Here is an 8892-nt window from a genome sequence, read left to right on the forward strand (position 1 = left end):
CGTAGACATAGTTGAGGGGGCTACGATCTGCTGAGAAAGCAAGACACGAAGTCATCAGTGATGTCCATCTTCCCTTGACCCTGGAAGCTCAATTGCACTGAGGAATGGAGGGATGGGGAGCAGGTGGTAGAAGGACACACTGAGCAAGTTCTCTCTGTGTGAACTTTGGTTTCTTCAAACGTAAAGAAGATTTTTAATATATTTCAAGGTTACTCGAAGATTTGCTTGAAGAGAAGTGAGGGGTAAGAGAATTCGTCTTCTCAAATGTGCCACTTTGGCTCAGGGATTCTTTATGAGCTGAAGGTAATTAAGACCCAGAAGGCTTGGAGAAGCTTCCTGTCACTCCCTTGTCTGCGTGTGTCAGTTGCTCAGTCACATCTTTGCAACCCCAACGGACTCCTCTGTCCATGGGGTTCTCCAGGCAAGGATACTGGAGTGGGTTGCCATGCCCTCCTCCAGGGGATCGTCCTAACCCAGGGATTGAACCCAGATCTCCTGCATTGCAGGCAGATTCTTTACCATCTGAGCCACCTTAAGCCACTCGCCAATATACAAATATTGTATGATTCCACTTCCATGAAGTATCGAGAGGAGTCAGAGCCACAGAGACAGAAAGTAGAATGGTGGTTTGCGAGGGGCTGGGATTAAGGGGGAAATGGGGAGGTATTGTTAAATGGGCATAGTTTCCATTTTACAAGATACAAAAGAGCTCTTCAGATTGGCTGGACAGCAATGTAAATATACTTAACATTACTGAACTGTGCACTTAAAAATGATGTAGATGGGAATTCTCTGGCAGTCCAGTGGCTTGGAGTGAGAACTTTCACTGCCATGGACCTGCATTTGATCCCTGGTTGGGGAACTAAGATTCCCCACCCACAGATCCCCAAGGGGGAACTGTGAACCATGTGGGTGTTGGGGCTGAATTTTTCAAAAAACAGTTATGATGGTAAATATTATGTATATTTTACTACCTTTTTGCTGTTGTTGTTGCCAATGATAAATAATAGAGACCAGCTTCAAAGTGTTGCTGGGTGTAACAAACCCTACGGTGATTTAATATAAATCAACATAGCATTAACTTGAGCAAACTCAGGTGATGGTGAAGGACAGGGAAGCCTGGTGTGCCACAGTCCATAGGGTCGCGAGGAGACGGACATGACTGAGTGACTGAACAAAAACCTACCATCATCCCCTACAGACACCAACACCTGCTGACCGTATCAGCAGATGACGAACTCATAGATTCAAAAGGCGGATGGTATACAAGACACCAAAGTTGGTGGCCCACATATTATAGGCCCTGTATAAGGACCATCTTCACTATTGTTTGAGCACAAGTATCACCCATCTGTCCCCCTCAAAAAAAAAAAGTGATAAAGAGCCTGCCTGCCAATGTGGGAGACGTAGGAGATCCTGGTTCGATCCCTGGGTTGGGAACATCCCCTGGAGCAGGAAATGGCAACCTACTCCAGTATTCTTGCCTGGAGAATCGCCATGGACAGAGGAGCCTGGTGGGCTACAGTCCATAGGGTCGCAAAGAGTCAGGCAGGCTGACGTGACTTAGCACACACACAAGACTTCCAGGCGCTGATCTAACCTCCCCTCCCTCTGCTCCCCAACTAATTCTCACACAAAACACAAGAGCTCCCAGCTCCTGTTTTCATCTGTAAAATGGGTCTCTCCGCACTAGTCAGGAGCCAGGCTGACCCCTCTGCACTCTGGGGTTGCAGAGGTCTCTTTGGGAGGATGTGAACTCAGCGCCCAGTCTCCCACAGAAGAGGGTGACCCAAGACTTACTGGATCCTTGGAGCAGAGCCTGGAGCACTGGTCAGTCAGGGAGGCTGAGGGTAAGCCGTGCGGGGCTGGAGCTGAAACATCTCCAAGAACTGAAGCGGGGAGTCCTGAGCACAGAAGACAGTCCTCACCCCTGGGTTGTTGGGGGTGGAGATGGGGCTGGGAGGGCGGGGACCATCTGCTGTGTTGCTATCAGCCCTGACTCCTCTGTGGTTACCCTCGGGGGAGGTTCTGAGAGGGTTTTGTGGTTTTTTTTAAGTAGTTAAGATGATTTTTTATTAACTAGGTTATTGATTGGTGTACTTGGTCTCTGTGGCTGTGCGCAGGCTTTCTCTAGTTGCAGCGAGTGGGGGCTACTCTGTGGCAGTGCAGGAGCTTCTCATGGCTGTGACTTCTCTTGTTGTGGAGCACAGGCTCTGGGGCGGGCGGGCTGCACTAGCTGTGCCTTGTGGCCTCAGTAGTCCTGGCTCTAAGAACGGGCTCAGGAATTGCAGGGCACAGGTTTAGTCACTCTAAGGCGTGTTGAATCTTCCTTGATCAGGGATCGTACCTGAGTTCCCTGCATTGGCCAGCAGATTCTCTACCACCAGGGAAGGCCCTGAGATGTTTTCTTTGTTATAGTAAAGTACACATAACAAAATTTACCGTTTAATTCATGTTAAGTGTGCAGTTCAATCATGTCCTCTGTGTGTGTGTGCTAAGTCACTTGAGTCATGTCCGATTCTTTGCAACCCTGCCAGGCTCCTCTGCCCGTGGGAGTCTCCAGGCAAGAATACTGGAGTGGGTTGCCATTTCCTCCTCCAGGGGATCTTCCCAACCCAGGGATTGAATCCAGGTCTTCTACATGTCTTGCATGGGCACCTGGGTTCTTTACCACTAGTTCCACTTGGAAAGCCCCTCAGTCATGTTAGGTATATTCATATTTTGTGCAACCCAATTCCAGAACATTTTTCACCTGGCAATGCTGAATCTCTGTTTCTGTTAAATAACAATTTCTTCTTTTTCCTTTTCCAGTTCCTGGCAATCACCATTCTACTTTCTGTCTCTATGAATCTGATGACTCTAGAGCTTTCACTTAAATGGAATCACACAATAGTTCTCAAGTGTAGTCACGCTTATTTTACTGACTATGATATCTGCAAGGTGCATCCATCATGTGTTAGAATTCCCTTCCTTTCTAGTGCTGAGTAATGCTCTATTATTGGTACATATCTGGTCAGTGGGCACTTTCATGTTCTAGTTATTGTGAAAAATGCTGCTATGACCAAGGGTGTACAAATATCTCTTCCATGGTGCACTCTCAGTTCTTTTTGGTATATCCTCAGAGGTAGAATTGCTAGAGCATAAAGTTCTAAGATTTTTATCTGCTTGTGATGGAGAAGATGTTCACATATTGAGGTATGGGGAAGTCATTTTGCTTATACATGCTTCATCTTGAACTGTACGTGAACTAAACCAGCCTGTTTAACCCTCACAGCTCATCTGCTTTAACCATTGAGGTAAAGAGCATCTGGTGTGAAGATAAGAATGAGTAACTCCCTTCTAATGGTGCCCATATTAACACTCCCTCCAAGATAAGGTTCCCTTCCCGGACACCAGGGCCCTGCTGTCTCACTGCCTACATACTGAGTCTGTCTCTTTTGAAACCCTGAAGGAATACACCCTGTCATGTGCGATGCATGTTCTCTGTTGGATGAGGCATAAGACTGTGCTGGAAACCATGCTTCAGTGGGACAGTTCTGAGAATTCCCTGGCAGTACTCTGTGCGTCCTCTGCAGTGGGCATGGGTTCGATCCCTGGTCTGAGAACTAAGGACCTTCCACCCTCCCCTCCTTCCTCACGCCATGCAGCTGGGCCAAAAAAAAAAAACAAACCAGAGCAGTTCTTCAAAGTTATTTAAGTGGCTGTCTCCCAGGCTATAGTGCTCAGCTTGGCTCTTTTATTCCTTTTAGATTGTTTATTGAGTCTTTCCAAGGACACTTGAACTCATTTGATCATAAAGGACCATGAGACATGTGAGCTGTAAGACTTGGGACCCGACTTACAACCCTGCTCCCTCCCAGTCCTCTTGCTGGACTGCCCATTGTCTGCATACGACCTGAGACACTCCAGTGCGGGGGACACACAAGCCCAGCTGGACCCCAACCAGGAGAAGGGGAGCTTAAAGCCTCTGATGTTAATTCAAGCAACACAACATGGAACCAGCATCTCACGTGCACCCAGCCTTGCACAAAGGATGGAAGAGGGTAAAAGTGGTGTGACTTGGTCCGCTTCTTCAGGGAGCTCTCTTTGCTGGGCGAGCTGAGCACAGAGACGGAGAAGGAAAATGATGCAAGAGATCAGGAGCCCCGCTCCTCCTGGAAGGAAAACCCGAGAGTGAGAGGGGAACGTTGCAGCTTTGGAGGATGTTATTAAAGTGTTGACTAGATTCTGACCCGAGTCAAGTGACCCACGTGCTAAAACCCTGGGCACAAAGCAGCAAAAGGAGACCAAAACACAGCACTCGATGGACTCTCACATCTGCTTTTTTTTTTTAACATTGAAGTATAGTTGATTTACAATATTGTAAGTTAAAAAAACACACAAAGAAAAGCCACACAAGATGAAATGAAGTGGTTTAACCTTTCTGGAAAGTTCTAGTTGGTTGAGTGAGGACATGCTTGAATCCCCAACTTGGTAAGAAAAGTGTAGTATTAGTCACGCGGTCATGTTGGACACTTTGTGAGTCCATGGATTGTAAGTAGGAAGTCAAGAAACACCTGGAGTAACAGGCAAATTTGGCCTTGGAATATGGAATGAAGCAGAGCAAAGACTAATAGAATTTTGCCAAGAAAATGCACCGGTCATAGCAAACACCCTCTTCCAACAACACAAGACTCTACACATGGACATCACCAGATGGTCAACACCGAAGTCAGATTGATTATATTCTTTGCAGCCAAAGATGGAGAAGCTCTATACAGTCAACAAAAACAAGACCAGGAGCTGACTGTGGCTCAGATCATGAGCTCCTTATTACCAAATTCAGGCTTAAATTGAAGAAAGTAGGGAAAACTGCTAGACCATTCAGGTATGACTTAAATCAAATTCCTTCTGATTATACAGTGGAAGTGAGAAATAGATTTAAGGGCCTAGATCTGATAGATAGAGTGCCTGATGAACTATGGATGGAGGTTTGTGACATTGTAAAGGAGACAGGGATCAAGACCATCCCCATGGAAAAGAAATGCAAAAAAGCAAAATGGCTGTCTGGGGAGGCCTTACAAATAGCTGTGAAAAGAAGAGAGGTGAAAAACAAAGGAGAAAAGGAAAGATATAAGCATCTGAATGCAGAGTTCCAAAGAATAACAAGAAGATATAAGAAAGCCTTCCTCAGCAATCAATGCAAAGAAATAGAGGAAAAGAACAGAATGGGAAAGACTAGAGATCTCTTCAAGAAAATTAGAGATACCAAGGGCACATTTCATGCAAAGATGGGCTCGATAAAGGACAGAAATGGTATGGACCTAACAGAAGAAGAAATTAAGAAGAGGTGGCAAGAATACACAGAAGAACTGTACAAAAAAAAGATTTTTGTGACCCAGATAATCATGATGATATGATCACTCATGTAGAGCCAGACATCCTGGAATATGAAGTCAACGGGGCCTTAGACAGCATCACTACAAACAAAGCTAGTGGAGGTGATGGAATTCCAGATGAGCTATTTCAAATCCTGAAAGATGATGCTGTGAAAGTGCTGCACTCAATATGCCAGCAAATTTGGAAAACTCAGCAGTGGCCACAGGACTGGAAAAGGTCAATTTTCATTCCAATCCCAAAGAAAGGCAATGGCAAAGAATGCTCAAATTACCACACTATTGCACTCATCTCACACGCTTGTAAAGTAATGCTCAAAATTCTCCAAGCCAGGCTTCAGTAATACGTGAACCGTGAGCTCCCTGATGTTCAAGCTGGTTTTAGAAAAGGCAGAGGAACCAGAGATCAAATTGCCAACATCCGCTGGATCATGGAAAAAGCAAGAGAATTCCAGAAAAACATCTATTTCTGCTTTATTGACTATGCCAAAGCCTTTGACTGTGTGGATCACAATATACTGTGGAAAATTCTGGAAGAGATGGGAATACCAGACCACCTGACCTGCCTCTTGAGAAATCTGTATGCAGGTCAGGAAGCAACAGTTAGAACTGGACATGGAACAACAGACTGGTTCCAAATACAAAAAGGAGTTTGTCAAGACTGTATATTGTCACCCTGCTTATTTAACTTCTATGCAGCATACATCATGAGAAATGCTGGGCTGGAAGAAGCACAAGCTTGAATCAAGATTGCCGGGAGAAATATCAATAACCTCAGATATGCAGATGACACCACCCTTATGGCAGAAAGTGAAGAGGAACTAAAAAGCATCTTGATGAAAGTGAAAGAAAAGAGTGAAAATGTTGGCTTAAAGCTCAACATTCAGAAAACGAAGATCATGGCATCTGGTCCCATCGCTTCATGGGAAATAGATGTGGAAACAGCGGAAACAGTGTCAGACTTTATTTTGGGGGGCTCCAAAATCACTGCAGATGGTGATTGCAGCCATGAAATTAAAAGACACTTACTCCTTGGAGGAGAAGGCAATGGCTCCCCACTCCAGTACTCCTGCCTGGAAAATCCCATGGATGGAGGAGCCTGGTAGGCTGTAGTCCATGGGGTCGCTGAGGGTTGGACACGGCTGAGCGACTTCACTTTCATTTTTTTCTTTCATGCATTGGAGAAGGAAATGGCAACCCACTCTAGTGTTCTTGCCTGGAGAATCCCAGGGATGGGGGAGCCCGGTGGGCTGCTGTCTATGGGGTCGCACAGAGTCGGACACGACTGAAGCGACTTAGCAGCAGCAGCAGCAGTACTCCTTGGAAGAAAAGTTATGACCAACCTAGATAGCATATTCAAAAGCAGAGACATTACTTTGCCGACTAAGGTCCGTCTAGCTAAGGCTATGGTTTTTCCTGTGGTCATGTATGGATGTGAGAGTTGGACTGTGAAGAAGGCTGAGTGCAGAAGAATTGATGCTTTTGAACTGTGGTGTTGGAGAAGACTCTTGAGAGTCCCTTGGACTGCAAGGAGATCCAACCAGTCCATTCTAAAGATCAGCCTTGGGATTTCTTTGGAGGGAATGATGCTAAAGCTGAAACTCCAGTACTTTGGCCACCTCATGCGAAGAGTTGACTCATTGGAAAAAACTCTGAGGCGGGGAGGGATTGAGGGCAGGAGGAGAAGGGGATGACAGAGGATGAGATGGCTGGATGGCATCACGGACTCGATGGACGTGAGTCTGAGTGAACTCTGGGTGATGGACAGGGAGGCCTGGCGTGCTGTGATTCATGGGGTCACAAAGAGTCGGACACGACTGAGCGACTGAACTGAACTGAGGCTCCTCTGTCCATGCGATTCTCTAGGCAAGAGTCCTGGAGTGGGTTGCCATTTCTTTCTCCAGGGGATCTTCCCAAACCCTGTGTTTGCACCAGGGTCTCCTGTATTGCCGGTGGAGTCTTTACCATCTGAGCCCCTTCCCTGTTTCTTGTTGGCTGGGCAGGGTCTTCATGCTGCGGGGGCTTTCTCCATCTGCAGTGATGGGGAGGCTGCTCTCTAGTCACGGTGCTCAGGCTTCTCTTGCTGGGGAGCGCGGATCCTAGGGTCATAGGAATCAGCTGTGGCACAGTGGCTCTAGAGCACAGGCTCAGTAGTCAGGAGGATTACTTTAAAAGAAGACCTTGGAGATGCAATGGATGCAGAAAGAAGCCTTCTCGGAGCCTCCCTCATCAGACTCAAAGCAGAAAGTTCTGGTAAGTATGGCTGCCAGAAAGTACGGCTGCGCCCAGTGGCTCCCAGGAGGAGGACGGTGAGTAAAACTAGGACAATAATTGTGGACACAGTGGGAGTAGGAGAGGGTGGGACGCATTGAGAGAGTAGCGTGGAGACATACACGTGACCATGTGTAAAGCAGATGGCCAGTGGAAACTTGCCATGACGCAAGGAGCTCAGACCTGATGCTCTGTGACGCCTAGCGGGGTGGCAGGTGGGAGGGAGGTTCAAGAGGGAGGGGACACAGGTCTACCCAGGGCTGATTCATATGGATGTATGGCAGAAACCAACACAAAGTTTTAAGGCACTTATCCTCCATTTAAAAACAAATACATTTAAAATTTTAAAAAATTTTGCTCTCTTGGAGTTTTCTAGCCTGAAGAAGCTGGAAAGACTATTCACACCTGCAGAGACAAATATTATTACAAAGCATCTCATCTCTGATTTCTTAATTTATTTGTCTTTCCCAGAGAAACGCTTTTGTTCTTCCCATAAAAGCCTTTTCTCCCTACACCCCTCTACTGAGTTAGGCACAGAAGCCTGTACCTGTAATCATTTAGCAAGTCATACTTTTGTTGTCTCTTGTATATAATCCTTCCTCCTGGTAATTTGCCCTTTCTGTGTCATTTTTGCAGGCTCCAGTCAAAAAACCTAAGAGGATAAAGGGGGGAAGTGTTTCTGTTCCAAGAGCAGCAAAGTTTAACTGTTTCCACAATATGATGTTGCTACTGCATAAAATGTGTGGCCAGGTAAAGGAAGCAGTGGACAGCATTCAGGCATTTAACGTTGCCATAGAGACGACTATGTGCCAGGAACTAAAATAGGCATCAGAGCCTTAGAAGGAAAAAGCTCCACTCCCCACTTTAACAACAGGGGGCATTGGAGACAGTTTATGTGGAATCCACTTCACATACTTTTTTTTTTTTAATTTTTAATTGGAGGATAATTGCTTTACAGTGGCTTATTGGTTTCCGCCATACATCACCATGAATCAGCCATAGGTACACGTATGTCCCCTCCCTCTTGGGCCTCCTCTCCCACCTCCCACCCCATCCACCCCTCTAGGTTGTCACAGAGCACTGGGTCTGAGCTCCCTGGGTTATAGAGCAACTTCCCATTAGCGATCTGTTTTACACCTGGTAATGGAAATGTTTCAATGCTCCTCTCTCAATTCGTCCCACCCTCTCCTTCCCCCACTGTGGACACAAGTCTGTTCTCTATGTCTGCGTCTCTACTGCTGCCCTA

Source organism: Capra hircus, chromosome 18 (assembly GCF_001704415.2).
Source record: "Capra hircus breed San Clemente chromosome 18, ASM170441v1, whole genome shotgun sequence".
Lineage (NCBI taxonomy): Eukaryota > Metazoa > Chordata > Mammalia > Artiodactyla > Bovidae > Capra > Capra hircus.